Source organism: Suncus etruscus, chromosome 8 (assembly GCF_024139225.1).
Source record: "Suncus etruscus isolate mSunEtr1 chromosome 8, mSunEtr1.pri.cur, whole genome shotgun sequence".
NCBI lineage: Eukaryota > Metazoa > Chordata > Mammalia > Eulipotyphla > Soricidae > Suncus > Suncus etruscus.
Window position 1 is genome coordinate 118,787,427 of NC_064855.1, and position 22,017 is coordinate 118,809,443.

Consider the following 22,017-nt stretch of genomic DNA (forward strand, 5'->3'; position numbering starts at 1 on the left):
ATAATTAGATGTGTTCTTGTCTGACACACAATTAAAAATCAGCTTGAAACAGCTTGTATTTCTATTTCTTAAAAGCAATCATATAAAAGAGTGTTATGAGTTATTGTGCAAGAAGCAAAATTATATTTTTCACACATGCCTGTTAGGTGGAGAATGTGAGTTTTACCAAAAGGCATAATTTCAAATAGAGTTGACATCAAAATGACATTGAATTAGCTTGATTCACTGCTCCTTATTGATTTGAAAAATCTTTTTTAATTTGTTCATTTGGTTCCCTAACGGGGCTTGTCTGTGAATATTTATAATTTTTACAGTCAATAGCCATGGAAATGATGACATTCCCCTGTAAGAGGTGAAAGAATAAACTATTTACTGGTTTGTTGCTTCTTACTTCTGCATTCATTACTTAATATTTGAATTTCTTGATCCATTTGAAATTACCTTCCATAGTTGTGATTTCTATTACCTAGCATAATGCAGCCATCAGAAAAAGTCATTCAGATGATAAAGTTATGAGTCGGATACCAACATAAATATACATGCTCTTACAAAGAGCATAAATAATGGATTTTCCGATGCAAATTGTGTTGCTAGCAATAGTATCCTCAGACATTTTTATTTATAGCCTCTTTTTTCTTTGTATTGTGTCTTAGAATGTAAGTATATAGGAAAAAGGCATGGCATTTTCATAGGTATCCGTCTTCAAATACCATCTAAATCTAAGCTTTATAACAGCCAACAAATCACATATACTAAAATTTGATCATTTTTCAAATATGTTCTACTGTTTTCTCCTTATCTGGCAATTTGATTTGATTCTCTTGACAGTTACCAATTGCTACTATATATAAAGCACTATATAGAGGGCTGAATGTGTAAGCACAGATCAAGGAGACAGCTTGGTTTTGTGTTTCCAAAGTCTCAGAATCCCAACAGATAATACAGATAGATGAATACAAAAATAGCTACAATTCTGAAGAAAAAAGTCTAGCTAAAAGCAAGTAAGGAAATACAAATTACAATGGGCACACAACAGGGAAATATATGGGTGGCCTATTCTTTGTTGATGGGCTCTGAGGTCTCTTAAAATTAATGGCATCTAAAAATGTTTGGATTTGCTGATGGTAGATGTTCAAGTGACGGAATGTGAACACCAAAGTTCTAGTTATTATGAACCATAACTCCCCCTTCCGACACCCACTGTTTTTGAGAGTATTAAAAAATAATACCTCCCACTCTGAGGTCACTAACTCTCTATGGCTCTGCAGCCTTTGCAATGAAGCTTGACTAATGTACAAAACGGGCCTATTTGGGATATCACGAGTTAAACATAATACAGGAAATTAAAAGCATATGTATCATCACTCTGGCTCGGACTCTGAAGAGCACTGTGACCTGGATCAATCATTAACCTGGATGAACTTGGTTTATTTCTTCTGTTAAGTCGGGGAGGGGGGTGGTAGTCTCAATCTTTAACTGGTTTGTGATAGAATGAAAGGTTTCATATGCAAACAATCAAACACAACAGTGGCACCATACAGATCATTCCCTGTGTGGAAGCTCTAACTGTGACCACTTGAAAGGGGAGGAAATTGGGAAGTTCTAATGGGTTAAGTGACTTACCCAAAGCAAACATTAGTCAGTGGTAGAAAAGGAAACCCTAATACTATACCTCTTTGCACCCCATGTGCATTTTCTCAGAGAGTTCTTTATGCATTAGTTCATGACAGGCTGGGCTTTTGCATGTTGTCCTTGCCATCTCTATACTATGATAGTCATCATTCATTCCTGTATAAATCCATCAAAATATTTGACTCCTTAGGATGGCAAAGGTTTAGTGTAGCAAGGAATATTCATTTAGATTCAGGGGATGAATAAGACAATATAGCCTCAATTTGAATTTCTTCACATTCAAGATGATTAGTCCCTCCTACTGTGAAAATGTTTTTCCATAAAGAGGGCAGCAAAAGCAGGGGTCATTGGTGCTAAAGGTCAGATATGTTAATTATCTGTTTCTTAGGGCAAACCTAAAGTACTGGAAAGCACTCTTATCATTACATGAACCTAGCATGTGACTACAAGTTACCACAAAAGAGGTTTATGAAAATACTTCAACCCTAACATTATAAAAGTAGATAAAAATTTTTTTTTGTTTGTTTTTTGGGCCTTACCCGTTTGATGCTCAGGGGTTACTACTAGCTAAGAGCTCAGAAATTGCCCCTGGCTTGGGAGGACCATATGGGATGCTGGGGGATCAAACCACGGTCCTTCGTTGGCTAGCACTCGCAAGGCTGACCTGACCTCAAGCACCACCTCACCAGCCCCTAAAAGTAGATAACTTTTAAACAACTTATCTTCTTCATTTCACCTAAAACAAGCCTTAGTAAAAATAGATTTCATTTTTCTTATGAATGAATAAATTATAAATCTATCCTTATAACATTTTATTTAAAATTTTAAATATATAAAAGGATTTGTCAAAAATGGTAGGCAATAGAGGGGAATCAATCTACATATAGAACATTAGACTGATTGTGTTCTTTTACGTTTTCTGTGATTGATTTTTTTAATAGTATTGCATGTTTTCTTTGGCATTTCTTCTGCTATTACTACCGAAGGCCAGTTTTCCAAGTATCTATTCCTAAATAGCTTTATTAACTCAATATGACATAAGTAGATGAAGTATCACAAAATAAAATAGGAATCTCATATCACTTGTTTTCTATTTGAGGTGCTCTGGTTCTTTAAAATTAAACTCAAGTACAATAAAGAGACACTTATAATTTCAAAGGTCCTGCAACACATTCAATGAATGTTAATAGTGTGATCCCAATAATTCTAGTCCTAGAAGTTTACTCTAGAAATCCCAAATTGCTGCCATTTTTAAAGTTCCCTGCAGAAACATCAGGGTTCCTTCCAAACTGGTTCTTGCTTGGTTTCTCACAGCCATGCTGGTCAATTGAATCGCCCAGGGAAAAAACACGGGGAGGGGGATCTGCCGCTTTCCTATTTCCCCAGATTCATGATCATATTAATGTAAAATTCAGACACACATGTGCTCATGCCTCAAAGGAAGTTGTCATTCTCTGTGATCTGGGATTTGACACTGAGCTGATTCATCTGCAGGAACAAATCTGCTTTATAGTACTTCATTCTGCTCAAGAAGGACTCTATAAAGTGCTTCAAGCAAGCAAGGAACAGGGATAAGCTCAAGTTGCATTGACACTGCCTAGCACTTTTCTGAATTTCTGTTGGAAAACTGGAAGGACAAGAGCCCAGGTATGCTCCCTCTAAGGAGAAAGAAAGGTGAATGAAGACAAATGAATGTGGAAGATACACCATTATCTGGACTTCCTTGAGTCCACTTGGAGTGAGTTAGAACAGTTTTGTCATGCAAATACAAGCTGATTTGATGGGGCTCCCTACCATTGTTCCCTCAGCCTGTAGTCAGGGTCAGTGTGTTTATTAGTGGTCAGTCTCTTTGGATAAGGGAAGGGAAGGGAAGGGAAGGGAAGGGAAGGGAAGGGAAGGGAAGGGAAGGGAAGGGAAGGGAAGGGAAGGGAAGGGAAGGGAAGGGAAGGGAAGGGAAGGGAAGGGAAGGGAAGGGAAGGGAAGGGAAGGGAAGGGAAGGGAAGGGAAGGGAAGGGAAGGGAAGGGAAGGGAAGGGAAGGGAAGGGAAGGGAAGGGAAGGGAAGGGAAGGGAAGGGAAGGGAAGGGGAAGGGAAGGGAAGGGAAGGGAAGGGAAGGGAAGGGAAGGGAAGGGAAGGGAAGGGAAGGGAAGGGAAGGGAAGGGAAGGGAAGGGAAGGGAAGGGAAGGGAAGGGAAGGGAAGGGAAGGGAAGGGAAGGGAGAAAGAAAAATAAAGAAAAAGAAAGATAAGAAAGAGAAAGAGAAAGAAAGAAAAAAAGAAAGAGAGCAAAAGAAAGAAAGAAAAGAATGAAAGAAAGAAAGAAAGAAGAAAAAGAAGAAAGAAAGAAAAAGAAAGAAAGAAGAAAGAAAGAAAGAAAGAAAAAGAAAGAAGAAAGAAAGAAAGAAAGAAAGAAAGAAAGAAAGAAAGAAAAAGAAAGAACAAAGAAAAGGAATGGAAAGAAAGAAAGGAAAGAAAGAAAGAAAGAAAGAAAGAAAAGAAAGAAAGAAAGAAAGAAAGAAAGAAAGAAAGAAAGAAAGAAAGAAAGAAAGAAAGAGAAAGAAAAAGAAATCTCCCAAGTTGTCACTTTCCTTGCACAAAGTGAATGCAAGACCCAATACTCCGTATAAACAAAGCCCTGAAAATGCCAAAAACCTGGAAATGGCAAGAGTAGATAATGCTGGATCACTTGGCATGGTTCTCTTCCTTGTGTCCACTGATGGCAGACAACCTGGGGAACATGGTGAATATAGAGGTTCAGAGAGGGCATGAGGGAATGACAAGGACATGAGAGGGAGACAGGATGAACTGGACAGAAAATTGCTCACCCATGTGCAGAGAACTAAAAATGCCAAGGGCTCTTGGCAAACCCCAACCTCACAAAATAACTGCTTGAACCAGTGAATGGTTCACACTGTCAGTACTAACATGACTCTTCGCTGGCAGGGATCTGTCATGAAAGACACACTGGCATAGGCGAGCAAAGATCAGCCCCCATGGTAAAACCCTAAGACTTTAGCTCCTCACCAATCTCCTTAACTTCTGTTCTCCTTTTCTCGTCTAGTTTATTTCTTTTTGCAGTTGCTGTTTGGCACCCCACAATCTCCTCATTCTCCCAAGATGATCTATGTGGTCCAGCCCAAGAAAGCCTGCACAGCGCACAGCAATCCACACCCGGATCCCCTGAAAACCTCCCAGATGCTGACTCTTTGTTCTAAAAAGGCTGCTGAGAGGCAGATGAGTCAACTCCCGCCTTATGTCACAACTGGCCATCTGGTCTCCCTTTGCTCCAGGAGGCCAGAGATTCCCTTTTAAGTATTTCACATTCTCCACGTACATAGTCACTAAAAGATTCCAGGAGGTTTTGATGAAGCACAGTTTGTGGAATAATGTCTCCTAAAGGCATTTGGAGACTTAGTGATTAAATCACACGAGAAATGCTAAAACAATGGTGTTGGTCTTATGATGTCTGCGTGCATGAGCCAGCTATTCTGGGGGTTCCTTATAAGTGTGTGTGGGGGGTAGAGAGTATGTATAAGTGTCATCACAAACGCAGTGTGCTCAGAAATAATACAGGGCAGCTCGCTGACTGTTGAAGATGCCAGTGAAGTGTATTGTTCCCATGGTGCATTTTTAAAAAAAATGACAGGAGGGAGCCTGAAAAAAGAAAGTAGCATTTTGAAAGCCTTTGGAAACACATTAAAATACTAGATGCTAACACAGAAAAAGTGAAGTATGGAGCATTTTCTAGAACACTGTAGCTAGACTAACTGGAAGATGAGGACTAAAAATGCTTAAAATGCTAGAATCTGGCATACCTTGCATTCTGTATGTATGAGTGATTTATGTAGCATCCAGTTTTTCAACAAATATCATGTTGCCCGTTTTAGAGATGAGAAAAACAATCTTCCCTTCCTTTCCTCTGCCCTCCTCTCCCCTCCAATCCTCGATGCTCCCCTCTATTCTTCTCTCCCTCTTCCTTTCCACCCTTTGCTTTTCTTTTCCTTTCCTCCCCTCCAAAATCTTACTTTTTCTCACCCCCTTCCTTTCATTTCCCTTTTCCTTCATTTCCATCCCCTCCACTTCCCCCTCTTTCTTTCCTTTCCCTTCCTTTCCTTTTCTTTCTCTTCCCTTCCCTTTCTTCCCCTTCCCTCCATCTCCCTCCCCTACACTTCCCCTTCTTCTTTTTCCTTCCCTTCCCTTTCCTTCTCTTCTCTTATTTTCCTTTCCCTTTCCATCCCTTCCCTCCCCTCCAAGTCCCTTCCACCCTTTCCCTCCCAACCCTTCCCTATTTGTTTGCAATGCTATTTAAATGTTAGGAGGACAGCTTTACTCCTCACTAATTGTATATATTACATCATATTTACCATCAAAACTTCTCGACTATCACTTGGCCCTCTCTGCTAATTAAATTTATTTTCATTTCAAATAGCTTTACTAAGTATAACTGACAGCCAGGTGTTTGAAGTATACCATGTTGTTGAGCCATAAATTACATTTCTTAAAGCATTCTTGCGATAAAAATGATGAGCACTACCTCCTCTCACAAACTTTGGCATGAGTCTCCGTTGCTTTTGCTTGAATCATCCGCATCTCCAGGCAACCATTGATCTATTTTCTGTCACTACACACTTGTCTGAATTTGCTATAAATTACATCATTCACTAAATGCTCTCTCTTGTCTAATAGATTTTAAATAGCATGATTATTTCCCCCCAGGATGATTATTTTATATTAATTATTATGTAATATACACCAACAGTTTATTTTTATTTCTGAGCATTCTTTTAAATTACCACAACAAATTTTAAAATAGTTTTTTTTTTTTTTTACTGATGGCTAATTGGGGAACTTTATTGCAGTACCACAAATAAAGATATGGTGGACATCCATGTATCTGACTTTATGTTGGGCACATCCTTATTTTATGTGTCTGAATTATATAGGAGTGAAGTTGACATGATACATTTGGGTGCTACATTTTTATCAAACTACCAAACTACTTTCCAAATATATTACATGTTTATACATTCCCAAGGCTACAAATGTGTGTTCCGGTTTTATGAAACTCACTAACACTTGGTAATAGTCAGATCCAAAGTTTTGGATATTACCGTAGATATTTTTTACTTGCATCTTGAGACTATAATTTATATATTTTACTATAATAGTACCATATTTGTTTTTTAATATCTTAATTTAAACACCTTGAATACAAATATGATTATGGTTGGGTTTCAGTCATGTAAAGAACACCTCCCTTCCCCAGTGCAACATTCCCATCACGAATATCTCAACTCACCCTCCTCCCCACCCCACCATTTTTCTACATGTTTATCATCTTGATAGATTTGGTAAAATGTCTATTCAAATTTTGCTAACTTTTTATATCCTGTTTTTATGCCTTGTTTATTGTAGCACTACTTTCACATAGCCAAGAACAACCTAAATGTTTATTGACTAAAAAATGAAGTTAAGTGATGTAATGTATTTGCCCAATAAATTGTTCGTTAACCATTAAAAAATCAAGAAACTCTGCCATTTATAACATGCATGTACCTAGAGTACATTATGGTATGTAAAGCAAGACAGAAAACGATAACTACAGTAATTTCATCCAAGTATGACATATAAAAGCACTTTATTGACTATTTAGTGCTAAATGAAATAGTGATAAATAGTGGATTATAAAATCAATACTGTCTACCAAAAAAGTAAGTGGGAGGTAGAAGTTAGTAGTAGTGGTAGTAATCAGAAAAGTGATTTATATAAGACAATGAGAAGAAACATGCAGTATTTTAATGACACCCAACTGGAATGTATAAAATGCTATAATGCAATGTTGCTTCAATTTAATTAAGGATAAAGGAAGATAAAAAATTCTTTACTCAGTGGTAGTAAAATTCATTTATCTAATATGAAATATGTAGCCTGCTTTCATGGAGTCTCACAAATTTCTATATGTAGTGTTAACCTTTCTATTTACTTTCATCTTCTTCTAAAATTCCCATTTGTTTTTTTTTATGGTGCCCTGAGTTATTTAGAATTAAGCTATTTTGTGCCATAAATTTGGGAATTTTTCTAGAAAGTTTTCTGCTATTGATGGATATTTTAATATTACTAGATTAAAAATATGATTAGAAACATCCTTGGAAAGCCCTTGGATATTTTACATCCTTTTTCTATTTATATTCTAGGTCCACACCTGGCAGTGCTCAGGGTTTATTCCTGGCTCTATAATTAGGCTCACTTCTGGGGGGGCTCAGGGGAACATATGTGGTGAGGGGGTTGGAATACAGGTCAGTATTGTGCAAGGAAGAAGCCTTAGCTGCTATACTATCTCTCTAGCCTCAGTGTTACTTGACATTTTAAATATTTATTTAGTCTTGATGTATCCATGGCAATAAAACTGTGCTTGTTTTCTAGTGTAGATACTAATTTTATAAAATATCACTTTGATCAAATAGATTGTGATTTAAGTAGTTAATGCCATCACTGAGTTTTAGCTTTACTTCAAATGAAGATCGATATGAAAATATTTTATTATAGTACCTATTTTCCTTGATGCATAGTTTAAAACATCTTAAGCCTAAACTATTTCATTTTATTTCATTTGGAGTTTTGTTCAGCCATGGCTGTTTAAAGCTTACTCATGGCTCTAAATTAGGGAATCAAATGATATGTAGAATGTATGAAGGGAAGCATCTTTCTTGCTGTACTTTCTCTCTATACAGAAACAAAATTTTAGCTAAACTCAACTTGACTACTAACTATTCTTTTGTGCTAAAATTACTGTCTTTTCTTATTATATGCACTTAAGTTCTATTTTGATTACTAATATCATTTTACATCTTTTTATTTCTATTTAATTTTTGCTATATTTTTCTTCTTATTAAACATACAACTAGGCCTTGGTTTGCTCCAATTCAGCAATATCTTAGTTTAATTAATGATCTTCAGGCCATTTACATGTAATATGACTACCAGTTTATCTATAGTTTTATCTTTCTTTTCTTTTCTCTTTTTTTGTTTTGGGGCCACACTAATGACTCTCAGGAGTTACATCTGGCTATGCACTCCTGGTTTGGGGGACCATACAAACCATGGTCCTTCCTAGGTTAGTGCATGCAAGGCAAATGACCTACTACTTGCACCACTGCTCTGGCCCCTTATCTTTATTTTCTGTTGCCCTTTCTCTTTTCCTTTTTCTTCTTTGCCTTCCTGTTGATTAATTGAATATGCTATTATTTTATTTGATTTCCTGTTAGGGTTGAGATATAATTCTTATGTTTTGGCAACCTTAGAGTATATAGTATATACATTCAGTTTACCACACTTACTTTGGAATGATTTTATTTCAGTCCATGTTAGCAAAACAACTTCACTATAGAATACATCTCTCTTCCTAAACTTTCTACTCATAAGTTATATATTTACTTTCCATATTTTTCCATCTGATACTACAAGTATTTTTGCAAATCTAATAAGTCCTTGAAGAAAATAACTAAAATAACAAAACCTGTTACAAAAATCATTAAATGTCAAAGAGCAAGCACTTAAGTGATTTTTCTTTAGATTCAGAATGAGTTTGAGATGAGTGATTAGTTTCCCAAGTAAGGCAATTCCAAGGAAAATGAAAATACTCAGTTAAAAAAAACAGCATTTAACAATGTTTGCTATTGAAATTAATGTGAAAATGCCCATCGTGGAGGCCAGAGAGATAGTAGGGATGTACCTTTCATGCAGAAGGTCATTGGTTTGAATCCTGGGATCCCATATGATTCCCTCAGCCTGCCAGGAGCGATTTCTGAATGTGGAGCCAGGAGTAACCCCTGAGCGCTGCCATGTGTGAACCAAAAAAAAAAAAAAAAAAAAAAAAAAAAAAAAAAAAAAAAAAGCCCATCGTGACACCATATCAACCCTTTCAACAATCTAAAGTACAGGACAGTCATGACTGCAGGTAGTAAGGAAGAATAGAGCATGGGTCTTTGTTGGCTGAGTTTTAAGAGATTCCTGGAGACACTCTGGCAAGTCATTTCTTTTTCTGTTGCTTAAAGTGTCAAGGGCCTACATTAATTGAAAAAGTAAAGGTTTTATTCATTAAAAATACATATCTATGTAGTTTAAAGATGATAACATTTTAAGTCATTTAAGTTTAAGAGAGATAGTACAGCCAGTAATGTCTTGCATAGGGCAAATTTGAGTTCCATCCGGGACACCCCATGTGGTTCCCCAAACAAGCATTCCAGTAGGAATCCCTAATAGTAGAGCCAGAAGTAAACCTTGAGCCTGTCTCAAAAAGAAACAAACCAACCAAAAAAAAAAAAAAAAAAAAAAAACAAGACTCATTAATTGATGTATGACATCATAAATAAAAATGTGATTAAATGGGCACAGCTGTAGAGCATTTGCCTTGCATGCAGCTGACATAGGTCAGACCTGGGTTCAATTACCAGCCTCCCATATGGTCTCCTGAGCCTGCCAGGAGCAATTTCTGAGCACAGAGCCAGGAGTAACCACTGAGCACCGCCGAATATAGCCCCAAAATCAAAATAAATAAATAAATAAGAATAAACAAACAAAAATATGATTGTTGTATTCTAAAAAATAAACTTGACATGTCTAAATATTTATTGATCTAAATTTCTGAGCACAGAGCCAGGAGTAACCACTGAGCACCGCCGAATATAGCCCCAAAATCAAAATAAATAAATAAATAAGAATAAATAGGGGCCGGGTAGGTGGCGCTGGAGGTAAGGTGTCTGCCTTGCAAGCGCTAGCCAAGGAAGGACCTCGGTTCAATCCCCCGGCGTCCCATATGGTCCCCCCAAGCCAGGGGCGATTTCTGAGCACATAGCCAGGAGTAACCCCTGAGCATCAAATGGGTGTGGCCCAAAAACCAAAAAAAAAAAAAAGAATAAACAAACAAAAATATGATTGTTGTATTCTAAAAAATAAACTTGACATGTCTAAATATTTATTGATCTAAAACTATGAACATAGTTCATTGCGACTCATATTTATCTTTAATAAATATTCTCACTAGTTGATCAAATATGTTTGGAAATTGCACTATTTTCTACTTTGACTGTTTTTAATGGCTTTATATACCTGACAGAATTTTATTTACCATGATGATTAGAAAATAATTAATATGAATTAAACATTTATTGTAGACTATACTTAATATAACAAAACATGATTTAGTTAAAAGATTTACACTTGTACCAAAATGAATGTGCAAATATGGCGTGTCATGTTCAGAAAAATAAGAAAAATGGGCTCAAGTGGGAATAACAATTATAAAGAAAAAGTAAAAAATGACCTTGAATAAGCTAGTAGTCCATCTTTATAATGAAAATGACTTTAAAATATATATTATATTAATAAAAGATTATAATAACAGATTAACTAAGTTTTATTTGAATTAAAGAATTCTAGAAAGTAAAAATATTAGAAATTTCACAAGTTAATTATTATATAGGAAAGCAATAAAAGATGCCTGTCAAAACAATTTCTAACATATTTCTTTATGACTGCTAATTGCTTTTGTGAAAATATGAGTCTTGGGGTCGGGAAGGTGGCACTAAAGGTAAGGTGTCTGCCTTGCAAGCGCTAGCCAAGGAAGGACCACGGTTGGATCCCCCAGCGTCCCATATGGTCCCCCAAAGCCAGGGGTGATTTCTGAGCGTATAGCTAGGAGTAATCCCTGAGAGTCAAACGGGTGTGGCCCAAAAACCAAATATATATATATAAGAGCATGGATATATCAAGGGACAAGATACAAGTTTTCAGAATATATTTCACATGATTCTCACAGTTTATTTTTAAAGACTTCTAAAACACAGAGTTCATTAGTGCATTCATTTGCTATTTTTCTTTTCTTTTCTAAGCTTTACATTTCTATTTTACATTCCAATGTATGGGCTTCTCTTTAAGATCCATTCCGAGTTAACTTTTGTGTCTGAAATAAACTCCAAGTAGAGATCTATGATCTGATTTCTTTCTGAAGATATTTGATACCATTTGGTGGAAAGGTGTTTTCTGTGGTTTAAGTATTTGGGCTCATTAAAAATCAATTAGTCACATCTTTGGGATCCCTGGATTCACTCACTCATTCCTGTGATGTGTTTGCCTCACTTCCTTCCATATCAACCTCCAGATACTCGATTACAACAGCTTTAGAATAAGTCTCCATATTGAGTAGGGGAAATGTCCGTACCTTTACTTCTATTTCCAAATTTCTTGACTTCCTGTTTCTTTTATCTTTCTCTCACACACCATTCTCCTCAATTAGAAGATATCTGTTTGGTTGTTGGACTTTTTTCTTCTTATTCCAGAAGTGAATATTTCTCATCAAAGTTTAACATAAACACTTAGCAAAATGCATACAAGGCATCTCTCATTTTCATGGGCAGATTTAAAAATTACTTTATTTATATACCATGGTTTATAAAGTTGTTCATAATACAGTTGTTTTTCTTTTCCCAGTTATAAAGTTGTTCATGATTGAGTCATGAAATGTATGTCCAGTGAACAGTCTTATCGCCAATGTCCCAAGGTTCCTTCCTGACAGCTCTCTTCTGCCTGACTCTGTGGCAATCCTTTTTCTTCTCTCTCTCTCTCTCTCTCTCTCTCTCTCTCTCTCTCTCTCTCTCTCTCTCTCATTCTCTCTCTTCTTTTAGACATTGTGGTTTGCAAAATTGTTACTGAAGGGGTTATCATGCCTATCACTTGATCTCCTTTCAGCACTCAGTTCTTGTCCAGAGTGATTATTTTCAATGATTATTGTTACAATAACTCCTTCTTTGACTTTGACAGAATTCTGGTTTGCAGATAAATGAAAAGAAAGAACCACAAAGATGCATTTTTAAAGTGCTACTCTTTTTTAACTGTTGTTTCAGCTGTTTTTTTTCTGCTTTTTTCTTTTTCTTTTTTTAAATATGGAACGCTTCAGGAATTTGCGTGTCATCCTTGTGCAAGGGCCATGCTAATCTTCTCTATATCGTTCCAATTTTAGTATATGTGCTGCCAAAGCGAGCACTTTTTTTTTCTGTTTTTAAACTGAATTCACAGGCCAGGCTTCAATCTGCCTTGAGAAGAACCACACGTCTATTGATCAGATCTGGACATCTGCATCTTTTAGTCTCTTCTAAGTTCATTCTGATGTCAAGGGTGCTGGGAAGTTGTCCACTTCCATTTCTAAGGAGCATTTCCTGTGACTGTTACAAAAATTAGCAGAGTTTTTGCTTTTCATAGATACACAGCTTCATTATGTCTGTGTTCACTGACTCTGGAACAACAAAGGTCTTCCTTCTCTTAATTGCTTACAAGAGCAATTATCTAAACTGTCAAAGGTTAACAAAAGATTTTTCTTTAAAAGCCCTTCAGATGACTTTTCCTTTCTTCATCATTAACTAAGTTGACAATTTTCATTCACACGTAAATCATCTGATCTGTTCAGATTCATTTTTGGTTTGCTAAGTGGAACTGTTTCAATAAAACAAAAAGACGAGAACAAAGAATGACAGGAGAAAGGTCAACTTCATAAAGTTACCATAGAAAAATCTTCCATCTCCAATTTGTCCATTTTTCCTTAAGTTTTCAAAAACTTTTTCTATGTGAACTGGAAAACAAACTTTATTTTTAATTATAAATGGCAGACTGACTCAGACCGCAACAGGTAGAATGATTCATCCCTAAAATATGTAAGGGGGAAAATATTTTTGTGTCTAATTTTAATAGTTCATATGTAATGAAATTACAATGAGTATGACAATAAAACCACTTTGACTTATCCTGATTGTTTTTAACACATGTACATATATTTTGAGTCATGCATACTGTAATCATGTTACATTAATATTATAAATATAAAGCTTGATTACTTTTTGATTCTTGATATATTTTTAAGGAAGAGAAATTGTAAATTTATAATATAAAGCAACACAGGGATTCAACATTTAAGTAATATTTCATTGTACACCCCTGGGAAAACTTGTTATATATTTTCCTATTTCGTGGTTAATGTATTGTTTCAAACTAACTGCATCTGAAATCCACAATATTTTTCTTTAATTCCTACCACATGATTATGAGATACATATTTAATTCACTGGAATTTTGTATTGTTTGTGGACTAAAATCAGCAGTACTCAGGGCTTATGAGTTTCTTGAGGGACCCTATGAGGTGCCAGGGACTGAATCAGAATCTTCCACATACAAGGCAAGTGCTTTAACATCTTTACTAACTCTCTAACCATACATTAAAAATTTCTAGCAAGTATTTAATATGTCTATTTTGATCATAGTTTGATGTTTGTTGAAAGGAGGTCTCACAGTTCTGAAGAGAATTACTTGGGACAAAATTATATAAGATAATTATTTTGGTGAGTGTTCTTTAATATATAAGAAAACATGCTCAAATGAAGGAAGGGACGATTTTCTCTAAGATCCAGAATTATTTTCTTTTTCTGTGTGCATTGGGTGGGAGGGGTTTGGCCATACCCAGGGGTGCTCAGGATTTACATCTATTTTGTTGCTTAGGGATCTATTCCTGCCATTCCGGCTGTCCTGGGAACAATATGTGGTTTTACATACTGAACCAGGGTTGAATGCATTCATGACAAAAACCTAAGTTTTGGCCCCTAGAATTTTTTCTTCATAACTTACATTCAAATATTTGTGGATTCACATTTGCAAAGTTAGAAAGCTAATTTAACAAACTCATTCTCAAGTTTCCTCTAAGAACTCCTTCCTGCTTAGCTTAGAATACATAGATATAAAAATTCCACAAAAGCAAAATGAATATTGTGACAATATACAGAACTTATTCAGTTTTTTGCCAATTTTATAAGTTCTCATTCCCATGAGTGCATGTAGTTCTGTGTAATTTTTACCACATATTCAGATTAATATATGTAATAATCACAATCAAAACATAAAATTCTTTTCTATAAAACTCTTATTTTTTAACACTTCATACATATTCTCCAACCCCTCATAAACATTAATCTGTTCTCCATTTCTGAAATTTTGTGAATTTGAAATATTATGTAAATAAAATTATGAACATTTATATAAACACTTTAAGCTTCTGTTTTGTTTTAGGCCATACCCAGTGGTGCTCAGGACTGACTCCTAGCTCTGCACTCAAGTATCACTCCTGGTGGTGTTCAGGGGACCAAATGCCACACTTGGAATAGAGCCCTGGTTGGCCTCATCCAAGGCAAGTACCTTGACCATAGTACCTTTATTCTATTTGGCCCCACTTTAAGATTAGAGTATAACTTTCAACCTAATGCTCTTGAAAGATCTACTCAGGTTATATATATCGAGACTTCATTTTTGTTGATCATGTCATGATAGAGTTATACATATGCTATTCATATATTGAGCACTGAAAATTTGGTTGTTCTCAACTTTTGACTTTTGCAAATAAATTTATAGCAGAATATTTGGAATGAGTACTAATTTATATTTTTCAGAGAGCATTGTAGAGATTATTTATTGAATTTAAGGTTAAGCTAATGGTTGTAAGGAGTCTTATTGTTAAACAGACAGAGATTATTTATTGAATTTAAGGTTAAGCTAATGGTTGTAAGGAGTCTTATTGTTAAACAGACAGAAGCATCTAGAGAATAAAAGGAAAGACAGAGGTAAGAAAAGTCTCCTCAAATATATATGTTTACATGTACATATATGTCAGTATAATACCACTGCTTATTAATCATAAAAGTCTCATTGACAAAATAAGGATTAAAAAGTAATGCTATTTAATAATATCATGAAATTAATTTATTCAAGTTTCAAGAACCATGTCTTAATAAGAAGTACGGTTATTTATAGAACTATTGAAATAGCCTTTTAATAAATGTTAGTTGTTAAGAAATATGTATGACTTTAACCTTCCCCAAAGGTGAAAAGTTCTGTTCTTATGTTTGCAAACCTATTAAATTTCTTCTTCTTAAGGTTAGTTATGCTTAATTATATTGATATTTTGTCTAATATATTTTATAATCATTTCTATTATCAATTTATTTTTATAGTCCCTTAGAGGCAAATACAATAGAATGTGCAAGTAAATATTTAAATTAAATGCAACTTATAATAATTAGCAATGAAAATGAAGAGTTCAGAAGAATACTATGTATTATGAATTTTGCTAATTTGGAATATTTAGAAGTGTGAGTAGACATCAAGGGAGGGCTCTAATGAGCCAGGAATATGGGACGGAAAGTGTGGTGCCTAATTTTCCTTATGTCTGCACAATTTATTGGCAATCTGTCAATTTGGTCAACTTACTTCTATTCAATACACTGGTGGTATTCAAATAATTTAAGTTATGGGTCCATTTAGAATATGAAAGTATGTTGACTATAAGGGAAAAGGAAACCTCAAAACCACCTTCAAAACACATTTAAATTTTAAAACATTTCTGAACGTTTAAAGGGTCCCAAGAGTAGAGAACAAAGTCTGAGGATGGTGTCTTAAAATGAACAGACAAGAGCACTCTCTAGCCATAATCCCTCAGGCCAAGTATACTCTGTGATTTGGACTACAGGATCATTTCCTTTTTCTATTTTGATTAACTCTGGAGTGTTTAATAAAACGCAATACAGGGTAAATATTTGCTTTGGTGAGCTTAGTTTTCCAATAGCTGCCCAACACGTTCACCCTTATGTACACACAGTAAAAACTGTTATTATAAAATTATCATAAATCGAGGGAATCTGATTCATTCATTGACTAGAGGTAATAAATAATCCCACACACGCATGGCACCCACTGGCCACTCTGGTCAACAGATTGACTAATAGATAAAGCTTCTGGTTTAACCAGATGAGTGTACTTGGGGAAGGACACTTTTCCTGATTAAAGAGTAAATAAGTCCAGAATATAGTTCCTGTTAATGATGTGGGTGTTAAATGAAGCATCGAGGCAGGAATAAGGAGAAACACATGTTCTGTTATATATAGAAAGTGATCAGGAATGGCCTCTGTGAAAAGAAATTCTCTCATATGGAATAAGCGAAAAGAAGTCCAGAGGATGTAGTGAATTGGTTCTGAACATCTTTGACAAGTTTTTTAAGCAAAGGACAGGAAGATCTTGGACCCTGAGGAAGGTACAACAGTGATCTGTCTCAATAGAAAGACAGCATAGAGTTTACATAGATGTAGTTCAGGTTGTGGTAACAAAAATTACCTAACAGGGTGGCTTATAATTTTCTTTATCTGTGTGTGTGTGTGTGTGTGTGTGTGTGTGTGTGTGTGTTTAGGATCACACTTGGCATTGCTCAAAGTTTACTCCTGGCTTTGAGTTCAGGAATGAGTCCTCACAGGATTTATATAGGTTTGAACCTGGGGCAAGAGCCTTACCCAGTGTATTATTTTTCCAGACCTCCAGGCAGATTGCAGAGTATATTTAATTCTGATAGTTCTGGAGACAGAAAGTTTTATAACATGGCACAGACTTGTTCAGTGTCCACTTAGCTCCCTCTTTCTGGCTGATAAACAAAGGTCCACTCACTGAAAATTGGTAAGTTGGAATCCCTACCTCTGGTTACCAGCACATTGTGGGTTAAATTTCAGCATAAATTTGGTAATATGTACACATTTAATTTTAATATAAAATATTTATTTAATCACTATGAATACAAGCATGATTGTAGTAGGCTTCAGTCATAAACAGAGCATCCCCTTTCACCAGTGAAACATTCCCATCACCAATGTCCTCCATCTTCCTCCTTCCCAATTCCTGCCTTATTTGAGAAATTCTACTTCTCTCACTCATTAACATTGTCATGATAGTTAATGTAGTTTTCTCTCTAACTAAACTCACCACTCAATATGGTAAGCTTCATATCAAGAGCCAGTCCTTTCAGCCCTCCTCTCTGTTGTCTCTGGGCATTATTACAATAATGTCTTTTTTATTTTTTTTATTTTTTTATTATTTAACCAACTTTATTACATACATGATTGTATTTGGGTTTCAGTCATGTAAAGAACACCACCCATCACCAGTGCAACATTCCCGTCACCAATGTCCCAAATCTCCCTTCTCCCCACCCAACCCCCCCCCCCCCGTACTCTAGACAGGCTTTCTATTTCCCTCGTACATTCTCATTATTAGGATAGTTCAAAACGTAGTTATTTCTCTAACTAAACTCATCCCTGTTTGCAGTGAGCTTCATGAGGTTAGCTGTAACTTCCAGCTTTTTCTCTTTTGTACCTGAAAATTATTATTGCAAACATGTCTTTCATTTTTCTTAAAAACCATAGATGAGTGAGACCATTCTGCATTTCTCTCTCTCTCTTTCTCTCTCTCTCTCTCTCTCTCTCTCTCTGACTTATTTCACTCAGCATAGTAGATTCCATGTACATCCATGTATAGGAAAATTTCATGACTTCATCTCTCCTGACAGCTGCATAATATTCCATTGTGTATATGTACCACAGTTTCTTTAGCCATTCATCTGTTGAAGGGTATCTTGGCTGTTTCCAGATTTTGTATTTCTTAAAACCCACAGATGAATGAGGCTATTCTGTGTCTATCTTTCTCCCTCTGACTTATTTCACTCAGTATAATAGATTCCATGCACATCCATGTATAGAAAAATTTCATGACTTCATCTCTCCTGACAGCTACAAAATATTCCATTGTGTATGTATATCACAGTTTCTTTAGCCATTTATCTGTTGAAGGACACTTTGGTTGTTTCCAGAGTCTGGCTATTGTATATAGCGCTGAAAAAATATAGGTGTGAGGAAGTGATTTTTGAACTGTATTTTTGTGTTTCTAGGGTATATCCCTCGGAGTGGTATAGCTGGATCCAGTAGTTTTAGGTCTTGTGAAAAAACAGTTGCACTTTAAGAAGTTTTGGAAACTACTCAAGAACCTTTATATCATACTTACCTGGCAGGGGAGATACCATGATCACCAAGGTAAGGTTTCCCCAGGGTAAGACTTATCCATTGCACTCCAGATGTGCTGACCCCTGCGTTTTCCCCAAATGTGGGAAACTCGACTGCATCATTTGTGGTAGTGGGGGGCTGTGTTCACGCTCTCCCCTGAAAAGGAACAAAAAATCTTTATATCCCCAATTTCCATAGAGACAAAATACTTCTTGGGAAAATTTGTTGAATCTTTGTTACTAATATTTTCTTTCCTGCCTTCCCACCTTAAATTCCCTTCATGGAGGGGTGTGGGGGGTGCACCCCCAAGTGGGAGATGGAGAGGAGGTCAAGGTAGAGGAAGGAAGAGGCTTTCTAAGCAGGTAGGTCACCTCAAGGTCAAAGGGATGGAGAGTCACTTACAAACAAACCTGTTGCCTTCACACCTGAACAGAAGAACCCCTTTGCCCTTGGCCAACACTGAATCACAATTTCAGGCCACTTTTAAGGGGTGACATCAACTGTCCACCTCAGCCTCCTGAGATGCCCTTCAGGGAGGCTACCTACCCATGTGCCCTGAAAGACAGGGTAGGGGATATGTACAACTACCCTCTCCCAAAATATGTCAGAGAAAGGACATGAGAAACAATCATTTATGTTTACAAGCTCAGTCCCACTCCATTCATAAGGCATGTGCAGTCCCAATAGTTGAAAGCTTTTAAATAAATATTTGGGGTTTCAATGGTGATGACTGAAATTTTGTTTTAAGCATTTTCCTGACATTTCTCCTGGCCAATCCCTTGAAAATCCACACACACTAATGTTACTCTATCGCCACACATTTCCCTGACTTTAGACTAAAATAAAGTAATGGTATGCTGGTTTCCATGTTCCTTGGTGGGGAAGTTAATTATTTCATCAGGACTTGGAAAATCTTTTATTCATTAAACAAATACAGCTTGAGTTCCTACAAGGTGTTAGGCAGATACTCTAGCAGAAAAAGCAAATATTCTCTTTGCCCTGGATAATTAATTTCCATATTCTGCTGTCCATCAGCTTGCTGAAATCTGAAATCCCCTTGAATTAAGAATATAGCCCAGAAATCAATTTTTGTATATTTTTAGCTATTTGACTTGCTTACTCATTAAAGAAATTACTTCCAATGGTTTTGTTTTCAGATTAGGCATAAAAGACAAATTCTGGGTCAGTAGCAAGTCTCAAGAACACGACATGCATGGATCAGAATTAGAAATGATTAGGCTTGCTAAAACAGAGAATCTTTCATCTCAATCAGATGCTCAGTCAACTTAAGTTAATAAATCATGAGCTCAATTGTGGATAAAAGAAACCAATTTACAGAACATGAAAAAAAACTGAAGAATTTGATCAGTTCATGTCTCATTAGCAATTTCACTTTTGACTTTACGTAGATAGTATCAGCATTATAACATAAAATGTGTTATCTCTTATATAGATCTAAATATATTACATATTATGTCCAATTGTTTTTCAGTAACACTCTAGGTCAGGTTTGTTTCATGTAAATGAAATTGGCTTACTGAAATTAAAACTCACTTTCCCAAGACTAAAAGTTCTCTTTTGTAGAGCATAGCAGAATAGCTTCTGTTCTGTAATTTTGACTTTATTTTTTTGCCTGTTTTCCCCCTGTGTTGACTTGATGTCTACAGTAATAACTATATACAACATATCAATTAAAAGGTTGTATAGGGGCCAGAGCAAGAAGGAAGGAGAGTGTTGCCCACACTAGCCTAGGATGGAATCAGTTCAATCTTCTGGCGCCCCATATGGTCCATTGAGTCAGAAGCAATTTCTGAGTGCAGAGCCAGGAGTAACCCCTGAGCATTACCAGGTGTGGCTCAAAAAGAAAGAAAAAGAAAAGGTTGATATAAAACAGTGTATAGAAGAACCCTAGTTTTAAGTTTTCTTGAATTCCTTTATACTATATATGATACCTTTGATCAGAAATGTTACAGGCTTAGGTTCATTTACATTTTGTGAAAGCACAGGGGTGCTCAGTTCTTACTCCTGGCTCTCTGCTCAGGGATCACTCCTGATACTGCTCAGGGATCACTCCTGATAGTGCTTGAGGGCTAGGGATTGAACCCACATTGGTGGTCATGTGTAAGTCAAGCATCCCACCCTATGTACTGCATCCCTGGCCCCACATTTACCATATTTTCTGGCATATAAGATGACTGAGCATATAAAAGGAACCCCTACTTTTCCTGCTAAAATATAGGGTTTGGGCTATATTCTCTGTATAAGACTACCTCTCTTTTAACGCACACCAACTGGAAGTTAAAAACGCAAGAGAAAAAGAGTAGAGCCCTCAAAGGTTAACATTACATGTTTAATAAAGCTAGACTTTGGAGTGCCAACAATCGTTTTACATTTGTCATTTGTAGTGACTGTGATTTTTTTTAATCGTGATCTACATTGAGAGCAGGGAGAGGGGGCTCCGCCAAGAGCAGCTGGCTAGGGTGCAGTGATTAATAGGATAGCTAGAGGGAAACAGAGCACCTCCTTTGTGTCCCATAAAAGCTGAACAGAGGACTGAGCACTGGAAAACTGCATACCAGCGATGACACCTAGCAGCTGGATGGGATGCAGTGCTCGATAACTCAGCTCCTCTATGTGCCTTGAAAGATGAATCAGGACAGAGGACTGAGTGATGATGCCTGGCAGCTGGATGGGATGCGGTGGTAAGAGGGGGTGGATTACTCATTCCTGAAGCTAGAGTAAGTTTTAGCATGCTGTATACTGGTGTATAAGACAACCCCCACCTTTTAAGAAGTTCTTCATGGGTTAAAAAGTCATCTCATACTCTGAAAAATACGGTACTCTTGAAAGTACTACAAGTATATCTCCCATGGGTTTTATTTCTTGGAATAGAATCTAGAGCCAACGATGGAATTATGGTCCAGTATGTAAATAGGAGAAAGTGAGCTTCTGCTGAAGGAAAAACTGGAACACAGCATTCATTTTATTGAGGCCTCTGCTCTGACTTGGCACTCCTTTCATTGGCAATGATAGATGCAGCTCTGAAGAGGAGCAAAGAATCTACTAGTGGCGAAAACATCTAAGAATAGTCGTGAGGCCCAGAAAGGATTTTTAGTTTGTCCTACAACCCCGAAATCTTATAAGATCTTTGATCATTGCAATCTGTTATATGCCTATGAATAGAGATATCTGCAAATGGGAAGTGCATGAATATGTATATATGTTAATGTGGCCATGAAGCTCTATACACAGATATACAGAGTTACTTAGCATGAATCTGCATCTGGAATGTGCAAGGGGACACACCTATATTGCTCTGTATGGACATCATGGAAGTACTTGTATGTACATACCTATGCTTGTATGCATATGTGTATCTGTACATTTAGAGAGAAATTTACAATTCCTGGAAGTACTCACACATGACAACATCATCTTCTGTTTACCAGTATCTATGAACTGTGCTATACAGTATAGA

At 36.3% G+C, this 22,017-nt stretch overlaps 2 non-coding genes across 2 annotated transcripts; one reads left to right on the forward strand and one right to left on the reverse strand.

Moving 5' to 3' along the window:
* Positions 1-12,563: 12,563 nt before the first annotated feature.
* Positions 12,564-12,670, reverse strand: LOC126016977 (U6 spliceosomal RNA). The gene has a single exon (XR_007498658.1). It is a non-coding gene; the product is annotated as a U6 spliceosomal RNA (small nuclear RNA).
* A 5,862-nt stretch (positions 12,671-18,532) lies between these two features.
* On the forward strand, positions 18,533-18,698 carry LOC126016637 (U1 spliceosomal RNA). Its single transcript, XR_007498425.1, has one exon. It is a non-coding gene; the product is annotated as a U1 spliceosomal RNA (small nuclear RNA).
* The last annotated feature ends 3,319 nt before the right edge of the window (positions 18,699-22,017 follow it).